This window comes from Macrobrachium rosenbergii, chromosome 14 (genome assembly GCF_040412425.1).
Source record: "Macrobrachium rosenbergii isolate ZJJX-2024 chromosome 14, ASM4041242v1, whole genome shotgun sequence".
NCBI classification, from domain to species: Eukaryota; Metazoa; Arthropoda; class Malacostraca; order Decapoda; family Palaemonidae; genus Macrobrachium; species Macrobrachium rosenbergii.
The window spans coordinates 40442520-40458026 of record NC_089754.1 but is presented as its reverse complement, the minus strand read 5'-3'; the positions used below and the strand labels follow the sequence as shown (position 1 = coordinate 40458026).

Here is a 15507-nt window from a genome sequence, read left to right as displayed (position 1 = left end):
GTCTAATGGACGCGGATCCAGATTAGTTGAGTTTTATGTATTATAGAGAACTGAATGTAGGCATAATTTAAATTATACGTAGCCCTTTTCCCTTTTTTTCTTATAGGCACTATTCTGTAGAAACTTGCTTTGTAGATTATTGATCGTTTAGGTTGCTTTGAATGAGCGTTTTCGTATTCTGAATAATTAGAATAATATTATGAGCCAAGTTCATATATTTGTAGAAATATTACTGGAAGTGACAGTTTTGTTCTGCGGAAGTTCCACTTACCGTACTCTTCATAAACAATTATTTAAAAGAGATTTCAAGCCTTCGTGTGAAGTGAAATGGAATCAGTGTTCTTCTGTGACCTTTAATATATGCTGGAGATTGTATTCGTGTCCGAAGTAGCCACTGGAAAAGGACTCTCAATCGATACTTAGCCTAAATGCCAGCTGTTCTATGCATTATCTAAACGAATCTGCTTGTACTACTTTTGCTGCAAATTTGCTTTCGGGGATCTATGACTGAAGTAACAGATGGCGCAATAAATATGCACATACAAAAATATACATGCACCTAGGTGCGCACACACACGGACACACACACATATATATATATATATATATATATATATATATATATATATATATATATATATATATATATATATATATATATATATATATATATTATGATACAGTATATATATACTGTATCTCTCTTTTTTTGTGGTTGGGGTTGTTAAAAATTTGCTTTCTTACGCTGTTGCTTTCGAGAAGTCATTCATATTGTTAGTTGTATACTTGATGAGATATCGCCAGCATTATTATTATCATTATTAACCTTTTTCCATATGAGGAAGACGTGTTTAATAATAATAGTGGCAGTGGTAATAATAAATACTATTATTATTACCATTATTGTGTCCTAAATCTTACCCTTATAAGAAAGTGAGGGACCCCTTACGTTATCACTTGACCTGAACATATATATGACCTTGACATGTTTTTCAAGGTCAGTGTCTATTTTATTGAAGATTACTAAAAAAATTTCCCGTTAATTAATAATTTATAAATTCGTTTGAAAACAACTTCCGCATCATTAATCCCCTACCTCATACTTCCCAACCCCCGTAACCCCCATTCCCGTCTTCCCTTGATTTTTTTTTTTTTTTTTTTTATACGACGTTCTCTTGGAAGGAGTGAATCCAGGTGCCAACCATTTGGTTCTTAACGAGTGTTTTGGGATGGGGTTGCTGACCCCAGGCTTTCTCATCTTTGGTTCCGACCGGCTACAGTCAATACTACTAAACACATACTTACTGCTTAAATCAATAGAGTCGTTATGGACTTTAATTGCATTTGCTTAAAGCGTTCCTAATCACTCGAGAGTCGAAACCGAAACATTTAGCCAGTTAGGAGAACTTCTTAACCATTGGACCATGGTATCCAATATAATTATCATTATTATCATTATTACTAATCAAAATGTACGGATCTTCGTCCGGAATAAGCCAAAATATGCCGTCTGTCAAATTACTAAGCCATTTTCCTGTTATGCAGAAAGCACTAGTGGAAAAAGGAGAAAAAATCTGAATTTCATGTGTGTGTGTGCGTGCACTTTTTATGTCCGAGTGCTTTCTGCATATTAGGAAAATGGTTTATCAGTTTGACAGACAGCGTTTTTTTTTTTGCTTGTTCCGCATGAAGATCTGCACATTTTAATCAATAATAATAATAATAATAATAATAATAATAATAATAATAATAATGGATGCTATGATAGCAGTCGACGGTGGTTGGTCGTAACTAATACTAAGAAAGACAGGGGTCAGCAACCTCATATGTGTGTGTGATTGTGAATGCGTTTGTGTGTATGTGTATGTGTGTGTGTGCACACAGACAGTGGTTGAGAAAAAATTGGAACGATCTATGCAAGGAATACATAAAGCTACATAATGGCCGTTCCTAATGATTGTGGTATAACAATACTGACCATTTTCTTTTTATTGTCTACATTTCCATAGAAAACAAACACATAATGGAGGTTTTATTTTCTCAGAAATTTGAATATACACGAAAGTATATCGATTATGTCAACAATAATGTGCGGATGTTATTGTTTAGTTAACAATGGAGTGAATTAAACCTGGTTACCGATCTCTTAATCGTATTGAGGGTAAGAGCTTTTATAGAATTACAAATTGTACATAGCGGTACTGATATTATTATTATTATTATTATTATTATTATTATTATTATTTCTTTAGTTGTTGCTGGTTTGTTGTCAATGATAATGATAAAGTTGTTACTATGACCATTTTAAAATTATCAGTAGTAGTATTTTTTTCATGGTAATGGTTCTGTTGCAACTTAATTTGAAAATTATTATCACCAACAGCATGCTAATAGTATCAGTAAGAATATTCTGAAAATAATAGTTGAAGAGAGGAAGGGAGGGGAAGAGAATAATAATTAGTGGTAATAGCATTAGTAGTAACAGTGGTAAATTAGAAAACAACAATAAATATCAGTCAGCTATGGAACTTGACCCAGAATTACAGCTTCTCTGTAAAACGACCATGATATTGACCTTTAACCGCAGGGAATAGGTTGAGGTCTGTCTCTCACTCTCTCTATTTCTGTGTGTGTGTGTGTGTGTGTGTGTGTGTGTGGGATACTTGAAATATTTGGTGATTAGTTCCAATTTTACTATATTTTGTCCAATAAAAAAACACTAATTTTTTGAAGATTTATTTCCATTTTTTCAATGGCATCTCCTTTTTCTATTATTTTATTTCTACTCTTTAACTATCCTCTGGGAAAAGAGATCCAGAAACCTAGCACGGCCAAATCCAGATGCCTGACTGTGTGTATGATAGCATGTATATACATGGACAGTGTGTGGGATCTTGTGTGTGTCCGTGTACCTAGGACATAAATATCACGATCGTCAACTTCGATCCTCTTCGGCTTTTCCTTTTAATGAAACTGACTGTTTTAAAAGCAAAGAACCCCAACTAAGCCCTCATGACATTTTGTGTTTTCAAGATAATAATAATAATAATAATAATAATAATAATTAGAAATTATCAAACTTAAAATTTTATGATAATCCTTGTCATCAACGTATGAATCCTGCAAACATTACTACCATAATAATTGTATACACATCAACAACCACTTCTGTAATAATATGATGCAATAATAATGATGATAATGACAATAAGTAAAACATGAAGAAAAAATTAGTAAATAAAACAAGAGGAAAATGAATTATTCGCAATCAAGGCCACAGAAGTAACCATGCGAAACATCATAGCGTGAACGATGATGCTCTGCTGCTTATTCCAGAAGTACGTGACCCTAATCGCCCGATTCCAGACGAGGAACAGCCTATAGTCCCCTTCAAAAAGAGGCAACAGACATGAGGTCCACCTGCCAGCACTGGGAGCGAACCCCACCCCTAATTGTGAAATACCGTCCCTTGAACTTCTCATTCTCTCCACCTACTCTTTTCTCCTCCTTTCTTCTTCTGTTTTTTCTCGCCTGAAGGAGGGACGACGACGTCGCTCTGGAACGGAGCCATGAATGCTTCGCCTCCCTCAGGCGTTGACACATCCTTGACTCGCTTATCAGCTCTGAGTTGAGCGGGTAGTGGTACTAGATAAGCTATATGCACCTAACCTCTCTATCTCTATCTCTCTATCTACGAAAACCTGTCAAAAACTCTTTATATTTCCATGTATCCCTCCGTCGACTCCTTCATTTCGACCTCCTTGCCCCGGCAAGGTGATGGAAATGAGGGGAACGGGGAGTAGAATGGCTTATTTCCTAATGAGGGTTAGAGCACAGTCACTTAAAAGGGGTAAAGGGGGGCTGAAATGAGAGCCGGAAGGGCTGCTGTTCCATTACTTACTCGGGAGTTCGACATTTCCAGTAGCCTACTTGATGAGGGCGTTGAGACTAGTGTGTGTCACACTGGTTAGCTCGTCCTGACATTTCTCTGGCGTTTATCGGTATGGAGGGATCGGTTGTTTACTTTTTTGGCAACTTTTCCTGCTTTCACGATGGTACAGAAGCACTAAAAAGCTAGGCACTGGGGCACTACACAACGAACAGACAGACCAGAGCACTGATTCACCTATATTTTGCACGTGCAGGGGCTAAGGCAGCCAAGCCAAGGCCCCGGTGTGAGAGACCTCCCAAACACTGATGCCTGCTCACCCAACAACAGCGACCCGCGCCATGTTCTGCCACTCTCTCTCTCTCTCTCTCTCTCTCTCTCTCTCTCTCTCTCTCTCTCTCTCTCTCTCTCTCTCTCTCTCACTTCCTCTTTCTCTCTTTCACTCTCCCTAACTCACTCTCACTCATTCCCCCTCCCACACCCTCCCATCATTTTAGCTCTCCCTCGCCCTATTCTTGCCCCTCTTAACTCTCTTCTCTTTCTCTCTAACGCGCTCTTTTTCTCATTCTTTTCCTTGTCTCTCTCTCTCTTTCTCTCTCTCTCACTCTCTCCCTCGCTCTCTCTCTCTTTCTCTCTCTCCTTCTATTGATTTCTTTCCCGCGCGCCACGGCTGACAAGTGAGGGGAGAGAAGCGCAAGGCAGAATTCCTCCATTTCTCCCCTCCCGCGACCCCTCCGCTCCCCTCCCTCCCACACATCGACTACGAAAACCCGTTCATCGGTCACACACGCCCTCAGGACCTCGGCAATCGAAAGCACAGGTACTCCGGCTCTTTAAAAGGAAGGTCATCACATGCTCCGGCACCCGCTGCTAACGACAGGAACCGGGGACGATCCTCAACAGCACGTTTGGGGTCTGTGAGCCTGTTGCGGATCGTTTCAGCTCCTGAACATCTAATTGAGCGATTTGCTCAATCCGTTTGAGATGAGGGCATGTGTTATTTCAGTATACCTTGATCGATGGCCTTTTTAGGGCATTATTAAGGGCATCAATCAGTATGCAAGTCGGGTTAATTTCACGTACCGAAATTATTGTTTTCGTTGTAATGGTAATCAATAGGAAATTACAGAATGTGAACATGAGTTTTGATATAATACAGTGTAAAGAACGTTACGCTGTCTTTGTAAACAATATTTGCATAAAGCTGGACGGTGTAATGCTACAAATTCGTTAAAGCTAAGAAATAAAAAAAAAATTCAAAGGAACGACAAAATCGAATAGTAAATAAAGAGAGAGAGAGAGAGAGAAGGTGGGATTAGACGAGAGAGAGAGAGAGAGAGAGAGAGAGAGGTGGGATTAGACGACGGAGAGAGAGAGAGAAGGTGGGATTAGACAGAGAGAGGAGAGAGAGAGGGAGGGGGAGAGAGAAACGTACAATCGACTTTTTTCCCCACCTTCCTTCTCTGGCTTCTTCGTTCCTGACATACCTGAAGTGTGAAACAAAGTCTCGTGACAGAACGGGATTTTTCTACAGCATTACTCCTTGATTCACAACTCTCTCTCTCTCTCTCTCTCTCTCTCTCTCTCTCTCTCTCTCTCTCTCTCTCTCTCTCTCTCTCTCTCTCTTTATATATACCTAAAGATATTTTGTAAATCCATTTCAAGGAAGAGTTTACAATTACACACGCACACATATATATACAGTATATGTGTGTGTGAGTGAGTGGGAGAGTGTACTAATATATACACTTCCCAGATGTCTCATTAGTGTCACATCGAGACCCTCCAACACATTTCACACTACTCACTTCGATCTTTCACAGTCTCTTGTTTCCTTAATGTTGAGGCCCCTCAATCCAAATACCTCTTTCATGTCATTTATCCATCCTTTCCTAAGTCTTCCTCGCCTCTTCCCTTTCCGTATTTCCAGATTGTACGTTCTTCGTCAACTATCATGTTCCATTCCTCCCACAAGAACAAAACACCTCAAAACACTCTGATTCATCCTTAAACTTACGTTACATTTACCTTTTATATCACGTCTGCGTTTCCCAACATTTCTGACCATCTCAATTCTTAAATATATCACACAAATAGTTCATCAATTGATCGTCAATATTTTCTTTATATGAATTCAATATTCACCCTCTATATCCATAAAGGAGAGTTGGCTCAACAACCCCTTCATACATTCCAACCTTTACTACCATAGACACTCCAAGTTTCTTCCAAATCTTTTGCGCACACCCTGCTACTTTCCTTGTTACACCCATCCCTGGACATACCTACTTTCTCATCCTATCGACATTCGAAATCTTTACTCCCAAATTCTTATATTAATCTGCTGTCTCCATTCTTTCACTATCCACACTAACATTCTTCCTGGTTTACAAATTTTGCCCTCCTAACCTAACTCTTGTAAAAAGTTAACGCTCAGCTTTGTCCTGTTGCAAGCACTTTCAGACCCACTGCCATTTCATGAAGTTTCTCTTCACTATCCTTATCAACATTATATTATTTGCAGTTATCTGACTGTCCTGACTTCTTACACGATCCATTTTCCTATCTCACAATATTCCATTTACTTCTATTACTTTTCCTCTCATGTCTCACTCCACTTATTCAGTCAAGATATTAAACAAACATGGTGACATAACAAACCCCTGTAGTCCCATTCTGACCCCAACCCAGTCACTCTCATTTGCTTCTTGTGTTCTGAGATCCATTTGCTCGTTAACCTTTCTCTCAGCATTCACCTCCTTGTAAAACAAGTTCTTATTCCCCATAAAGTCCTTGCTCACCTTCTCCCCTTTTATGATAACATGCTTTCTTTTCCCTCTCTCACTTTCCGCTTGACAGCCTTATCCATCCTCCCGTATTCCTGTACACGATCTTCCCTTCTATCTTATAATTGTGTCTCGTATAATATGTTTTTCTTTCAATAACCTCATTTTCTTCACTCCAACGCTCACTGTTTCGTTCCCTCTTCCCATCTTCCTAAAACCATGAACTCTCCCAGCCATATCTGTGGCCCCATCTCGGGATTTTTCACATCCTTCAAATACTTCTTTAATTTCCGTCTCCTTAACTCTATACCATTGTTCGTCCATTTTCTACCTGTTATGTTGTAGCTTCCTAGTTTTAAACCTCATTTGTCTTAATTACCCTTTCAGCCACGTTATCCTCACTTCTTTTCCATCTTAAACTTCCTTCTTCCTTCACTTTTGCTTTCACCAAATAATGATTAATTATATCAAAAGTCATCCTCGTCTCACTATGCTATCCATCAGTTTCCTCTTCCATTTAACCTGCACAAATGCAAAATGTAACTAACTCTTTTCCTGTAATTTTCTATTTCTCAAGCGTATTCCCAAATGATTGTCTTCGTATTTCCACTTTGTTTCGTTGAAAAGCGCATCAGTTCTACAATCTTATATTTTCTGTTTATTAGTTCGACAGCTTATATTTTCTGTTTGTTCTCTTTACGTTCCATAAGATTTGTACACTAGTATTTCATTTTTATTGAAACCAAGACGGGCAGAACAGGTTTCAAAACTAAAGAAGCACAGAGTTTGCTTTCTTTATGTGACGCCAGATCTCCCGCGCACTCAAAGAAGATTGAACTGGACATAACTTTAGGCCAAGGACATGAATACTTCCCGGACGAGTGTATTATTGGTGTACACCAATAATACTTATCTTCCTACTGCAGGTCTTTGTAATCTGCGCAGGTGGATTTTGATGTTATGGCTTGAGGGTTAGTCATTTATACCATACTGAGACTGAATGCTTTCAGGGTGGACCCTAGACGTTGAGAAATTCGACTTTTGCAGTAGAATCTTTGTAGAGAAGTTTTTTTTTTCATCTTATCACATGATATTCTAACTGGCAAGACCATGTAACCATATTTCAGACTGACAGCTACCTCTGGCGAGAGAATGACGCAGAACGAGAGAGAGAGAGAGAGAGAGAGTTAGGTCGACCATCGATAATATAATGGAATTATCCTTATCAGCAGTTTTGCAATAGTAACGTAATTATATCAATCATTGGCGACGCTGAACCAATTATCCCAACCCCTCTAGACGTCTGTTGTCTGCAAAACTTATTTAACATGGTGAGTTTTATATATATATATATATATATATATATATATATATATATATATATATATATATATATATATATATATATATATATATATATATATATATATATATATATATATATTTGTTGGATCACCTGTCTGTATTTGTAAGTTTCGTTTGTGTTTTATTTTTATTCTTTTCTTTTGTCGTGACCTTGTTAGCGAAGAGGGATTTTAAATATAAACCAAAAATAACTTCATATCATATCATTAACTTCTTATTATACAAATATAAGACAAAAAAAATTTTAGTTTATATACCTCGTCCATAACAAACACAACAAATTGATTCATTTTACCATTCAGAATCATTTTACAGAAAAGGTAAAATTGTCAGCCGCCTACTTTGTTCTTCCTTAACTATTCCATTGACCCTTTGACATTTTTCTTGAAACTCTGCTTAAATATACTGCATTGCCGTTTATTCTTCTCAGAAAATTAAATTTTCTCTATCACTCACTTACCTATTATGCTATTCAGTTTTAACGTACAATTATATACGCTTGAAACCTTTCTTCCTTAAAGAGGCAGGCTTCGTTTTCTTTGGGCCTAGACTACAAAAGTGCATTAGGTTTCCCGCCCCACTGGCCTTTGCCCTTGAAGAAATATGAAGAGGACTGCGTTTCGAGCGCCACTTTGCTTGAAAGTCGCTTAAACTTCTTTTTGCACCGCTTCGTTGAAAGGTCCCTGACAGCTTGGCGCTGTGAGAGAATAATTATGGTCGGTACCTCATGTATTTACTTTCTGCTGAATACTATTCGATGCTTCCAAACCGGTGATGAAAAGGGGCTTAACGCCGCTGCTTTGCTGCCTTGCAGAAGGAAAATATGAAACCTGAACCCTGTAGCAGACCTTAGAAGTCAGGTAGGGTCAAAATGGGTCTCCGAGAAACCCAGAGAGACGAACTTGGTGAGTGAGGAGGACCACAACCTCACGCATTCACAGAATACGCTCCGAATCGACGTCGCTGGACGTCTCCTCTTCAATGACTTGCGTTATGAGGTGGCCCAGTGCCCCCGTACTCGCAATGTACCTCATCCTTGAGGGTGGCAGATCGTGAACGTAGCTTTCATTAACGTGTGACAAGAGAGTTTGTCCCGTCTTTCTTTTGTCCTTTCGAGCGTTTTTGCTGTCTGTGACGTCTGTTGCTGCCGTCGCTCCTCTCGTCTCCGTCTCCCGTTCGTTACGTGAAGAAGATTCGTGTATTTTGCGGCGATCGAGAGCGATTGCAGCCACCATGGCGGACGACGAAACGATGGCTGATGGAGTCGCTAGAGACCTTGGGCACATTTTGTGACGAAGCTTTGACCTGTTCCTGGGGAGAGAATTTAAAATAGTTGTTATTGAAGCAGATAAGTTTGACACTTTAAATCTAAACATTATTTTAAGACGCGCGGACACACACACAAATAACCTTTCATTTCAGATTTAAAGGATATTTTTATAGATGTGCAGAGACACATACAGACGTACATTCAAGGAAAATGTCCTTTAATAAACGTAAAATTATCTTGAGGCCTTTACAGTGGAAAAGGTAGATTGGCATGCAGCTGGAATGCAGAGAGAGAGAGAGAGAGAGAGAGAGAGAGAGAGAGAATACTGACTAGGCGACTGACTGCCAGAAACTTTGGGTGAAAGATTAAAGGACAGACTTCTCATCTGTAATAAAAAAAATCCTGAATACTTATTCTTGCAAATGATTAATGAGAAACCCTTTCTTTTATTGAAACGTAATCGCCATACTGCATACAACTTTCAGCATCTAGATGAACAACAAACAGCGAACAGGAACTTAAGTTTTATCATCTAGCGGGCTGGGGACAGTGACTTCATTATTAATATTATGATTCAGACTTTGGGAGTGAATTTTTTCACCGTGACGGCCGCACGCGTATACACAATATAATCATTATAAAGCTTTCCTAGGAAGCCATTAACACAATGAGTACTTTAAAGAAGATAAGTAGAAGGTTTTTCTTATCACATTACAAGTAAGCTGCCAAAGGCTTCTTGACCTGATTACCCTGAAGGGTGGGATTAACAGCTTTACAAAACCTTTTGGAAAGACCTGTCAATTATAAAAGATTTCTATTGTTGTTTGTGTTATTATGCCTCTGAATGAAGGACAGGATAGATATCTCGGATTTAAAATTTAGGATTTTCTATTCTAAGCAGGGAGAGGGGTCATGCCCATTGGATAGACGCCAAATGTTGTCACACCATAAAAATCCATAGAAGAATCGATATGTCACCTTCACAATCTAGGTTTTATACTCTAAGTACGGACAGATGCCGCGCCCACTAGAGATGATGAAAATGCAAAATTGTAAGATCACAGAAATGCCTGGCAGTTTTCTTTCTGTAAACATCTGATAAGATCGCGTTCAGATGAGCTGTCTTTGTCCCAGAATGAATAATTAAACCTCTCGGACGAAATCATTGCAGTTCGTGAGCTCATCTCACGAAGATCTTTTCTAAACAGCGCGGATATCGGTTATGCATTTCCAGAATAAAAAGAAGTCTCGAAAAATTAATTAAAGCCTGGCCATAAAATTATCGTTATTGGCAAAAAACGAAATAGAGAAGAGCATTACGAAAAAATAGTAGACAGATAATCTAACTCAGTAGTCAAAACAGAAATTGGGGAAGGATATTCCCTACCCAAGAAATGCTTCCTGGTTGAGTGTTTGTTCATAAAGGCTAATTAGCACTTCTTTTGGATTCATTTCTAGCTTACCTTTCTTCACTAAGAAAAGTCTTCAGGATATACAAACTGTTAAGATACTGAAATGATGTTTTATAATGATCATCTTTGGAAAGAATGGACACAGCCTTTTTAAATTTACTTCATCCTTTAACCATTTCAAGCTATGGCAAACAAACAGCCAGCAATCATAACAATAATGAAAATGATAATAGCAACTCTGTTATGAGAGTTTGTGCACTCAGGCCGGACCCAAACCCGAATAAAAGTGGCAATGTGGGTTAATGAGGTCATAGAGCCAACTGAGTAACAACAACAACATTAATAATGATAATGACAATAAGAATTTTTCATAGTCAGTCCACTTCATGTGTCCCAGACGAATCTGAGGAGGAAGAATGTAGTTCACCGGGACGCGGCTCGCACAAAAGAACCCTCAGCGACTTCTCGAACGTAAGCGAAAACAACGGAAAAATTCATAATTAAAAACGCCTCTTAATTTAAACTCTGCAAGATCTCTCTCTCTCTCTCTCTCTCTCTCTCTCTCTCTCTCTCTCTCTCTCTTTGTATGTGTATCTCTCTCTCTCTCTCTCACACACAGACATCTTTATCTATCTCTCTATATATATATATATTGTATGTGTATTCTCTTTGAAATCACAAACATACTATATACACATAGATATAAATATATATATATATATATATATATATATATATATATATATATATATATATATATATATATTGTGTGTATATATATATATATCTACTATATTATATACAGTAAGTGCATATGGCCTGACACAAATTCGAATTTCTGCCTTTTAAGGTTAAGATATGAATGACAGTGACTTGTCCAATCACCCATCAAGAGATAAACAAGTTGATTTCGACTTTGGTGTACATATTACATTTGAATTCAGGTTCTTAATTAGAATACCTAGCCCCATCTTTACCATGATAACCAAGTGGTAAGTTTGTTAAAAGTGTCTGTTTGTGACAATTTTATAGTCTTAAATATAACACCACAAACACCTCTTCATATCTGTTTGCTGTTTCTTGGGATAGCTAACATCCGAAGAAAATTACGTACGACTGTTGCATCTGCCATGGTGAAGATAAGTCGATTTCTTTTCTAATTACAGAACCTAATTCGACGGGAATATGTACCGCAAAGTTTAAATCAATGAGTATCACTATCATCCAGATGTTAAACTCAAAAAGCATGAGTACGAATCCTATGTACATAAGTTTTTCCCAAAGTATAGTGGATTCGATATTAAGGGGGTATTTTGGGTCTAATATTTGAGCATACGAAAAAAGCTACGTGTGAATTAGTGACATAACAGTGAGTGAGTTAGTATGTATATAAATACTCAATAACTGCACATATACATAGAAGTTCAAACGTATGCAGTCATAATTTTCCGTTGTATTTGCCTATATATATATATATATATATATATATATATATATATATATATATATATATATATATATATATATATATGTGTGTGTGTGTGTGTGTGTGTGTGTGTATGTATGTATGTAGTATATATATTCATATATATATATACATACATATACATACTCTATCAGTATACGTTATGTTAATGTTTAAATATTTACACCTATAATTTCTCTGCCTGCCTGTGCGATTCTCTCTCTCTCACTCTCTCTCTCTCTCTCTCTCTCTCTCTCTCTCTCTCTCTCTCTCTCTCCTTACCTCAAGTTGGCCTCCAGATTCTGTCCATAAGCGGCACTTGTGGTCGACTTCATCGACCAGACGTAGCGCTGATGCCCTTGGCCCCTCATTAGCACGAACGGAGACTAAAAAAAAGATAAATAAAAAATAAAACAAAGAAAAATAAAAATAAAACAAATTTAAAATTCAATTCTCGTAATTGGACACCTAATGAGAACAACTTTTCTGTATGTTTTCAGCAAATTTTACTGTACTTTTTCTCAAACCAGTTCAGCCACGTTTTTAACAGCCTAGATTTTTATTTTAGTGAAATGCCTTTATCAGACCAAAATTCTAAAGCCATGTTTCATGACAGAAATCCTTGGAATGATGTATTTCCTGAGAGGAATTTTTTGGAACGGCACAATTCCAGACAGGAATTCTTGGGATACTGTATTTCTTGACAGAAGTGCTTAGTGGCATCCAGTACTTTATAAATTTTAACATGCTCCTGAAACAGATCTTTACCTTTTTATTGAAGAAGCAAGAGAAGGTGATCCTGAACGCTCTTCTGAACGTGTTATGCATCAAGCCATACACAATCGGGTTGAAAGCCGGGTTGACGTACAACAAGTATTGCGATATGGTTGTGAAAATATCATATGTCTGGAAAAGAGAAATTCCAAATCAGCTCATGCTACCCATCCGTTTTCAAATTGGGATGGTATTATTAGCCCACGCCCTGCCCATGCATGTTGAGGGAGCACATGTGCCTACGACGTTTCGCATTCACCCAAATACTGACGAAGTCTTACTTTACTCTAATTATAATTGAGGTCTGAAAACCGTAATAATATGATTTGATACTTTGCAGCTTCGTTTTGTTCCAAACATTATCCTAGCAAAATATGCTCTAGATCGATAAATGGCAATGCATATGGTCGTCATGGTTCTCGAAACGATGTGTATTGTCCAATAACTGAATTATGTAAGTTTTCCACTAAAATAAACTAATCTTCAAGATTTTTTATCAACTTTAGAGCCGCCGAAATTAGATCTAAAAGTTCATTGTATTTTCATTCAATAATTCTACACTTATCCGTTGTTTTATTTGTGTGTATATGAGCGTAAGTGTGTGAAGAAAATCCATGTTGCTATAAAGCATCTATCACAGTTTCTTTTAAACGTATGGAAGTCCTTTCATTTCTCTCAGAAATGAAAGGACGCATTATAAACAACTACCCCGACTAGTGATTAAGCGGGGAAGAAGAAATAGCGGGGACATTGCAGAATTTGAAAGTTCTTTCAAGAGTTTGTCTAACCAACAGAGGGATATATTATCTCCAAAATTGTAAACGCTGTATTTTGTGCCGTGTCCATAATTTAGCTGTAGTGAACGAAAAGCTGGCCCTCTCAGAGAAGAAAGGCAGTAAAAGGTTTTATCAAATACCTTGTGAATGTGCCTTAATCTATAGGACCAGCTTCTTCGGTTTTATGTAACATTCATCAGGCCACTGGAGGGACGAAAAAGGACAACAGAAGTAAGTGTGTGTGTGTGTGTGTGTATATATATATATATATATTCTATATGTAAACTGGTTACTTCTGTGTGTGTGTGTGTATATATATATGTTATATATATATATATATATATATATATATATATATATATATATATATATATATATATATATATATACTGTATATATAAAGGAGTGTTTTATGTATGTGACTTTAATTTGTTTGGTGGTGATTACTGTCATTATGTCATAACTTATCAGAGCTAGCCCTCTAAAATTATCATAGCTTATATCTGTAGTTTGAAAACTTTCAAAGAAGCAGAATATTTCCTGAAATGAGTTCTTCCTTAAGTTATTTATTCGACGAAGAACTTTGGTTGTTGTCAGACTCTTATAAGCCTTCTGATTCTATCTTAGGGCAGTCATAGAGAAAAAACATTGTGAGTAACGTTTAATCAAAACTCATTATCGAACTGCGGTGCCTATAACAAAAGCCCCAGCTCGGTAATTGGACGATAATTTGAGGTGATGGAATCGAAACTGTTCTTAAATTGTACATAAATTTCACGGCCTATAAATCTAGTTATATTCTGCATCGTTTTTCTCTAGTGTCAGCTATTTTGATCTTGGGGGAAACGTTGACTACGAACCTCCCTTTCCATATACCCGTGATAATAAAGTGCCAATAATATCCTAATTGGTGTTACGTTCAGTGGCGTCGCTATGGGGGGCCAGGGGGGCCCGGCCCCCCCAGTCCGATGCATGGCCCCCCACTGGCCCCCTCAGTTGAAATTCTCTTTGTAGCTAAACTTTAACCCATACAGTATTTGATACATTTGCATATAGTAAGAGTTGAAAATTAATTGAAAGTCGAGCTCTATAATTTCAAATACAAATTTACTAGTTACTCATATTATTATTTTCCTTCATTTGCATAGATAAATACATTCGAGAATAGTATATTTTACTAATTACAGAACTGGTACATCTTGTGTAATTTTCTTTGGCCCCCCCAAAAAAAATATCTTGGTTCCATCTAGGTCCCCCGTCACTGATGTAATGCTAGTAGCTATTAATGGTGAACTTTTCTCATAGCCTCACTTGTCCAATAGTCGGATCCTTGAAGCGCCCGTCTTTTATGTTGAGGAAATAGAAAATGCGGTTGGCCTGGAAGGGACCCCAGCAGGCGATGAATCCTACCACCACGACGAACATCATCCTTATCACGCGCTTCTTCAGGTGAATGATTGCAGGATGCTCTGAAGGAGATAAAAGCTAAGATACTTCTACTACTCTGGTTATTACTAACAAAAATATGTACACATTCATTTATCCACAAACAGCTTTGGTTCATGGATGTATGTGCGGGTGCATCGAACAAATAAATAAATAAATAAATATATATATATATATATATATATATATATATATATATATATATATATATATATATATATATATATATATATATATATATACATACACACATGCATATATGTGCGTCTGCGTTTGCAATATATTTAAGAGATTTCACACCGCATGTCGAACTCTAGGATTCTC

The 15507-nt window shown here is 37.3% G+C and overlaps 2 protein-coding genes across 5 annotated transcripts in view; one reads left to right on the top strand and one right to left on the bottom strand.

The window, feature by feature from the left end:
* LOC136846001 (serine/arginine repetitive matrix protein 1) overlaps nt 1-4262 on the bottom strand; it is a 166528-nt gene extending 162266 nt beyond the window's left edge. For all 3 annotated transcript variants that reach the window (XM_067116585.1, XM_067116586.1, XM_067116587.1), the window contains exon 1: nt 3902-4262. The gene's annotated coding sequence lies outside the window, so the exon portion shown is untranslated. The remainder of the gene's footprint in view (nt 1-3901) is intronic.
* LOC136846005 (substance-K receptor-like) overlaps nt 1-15507 on the top strand; it is a 289880-nt gene that overhangs the window by 255507 nt on the left and 18866 nt on the right. For both annotated transcript variants that reach the window (XM_067116593.1, XM_067116595.1), the window contains exon 4: nt 15043-15186. The gene's annotated coding sequence lies outside the window, so the exon portion shown is untranslated. The remainder of the gene's footprint in view (nt 1-15042; nt 15187-15507) is intronic.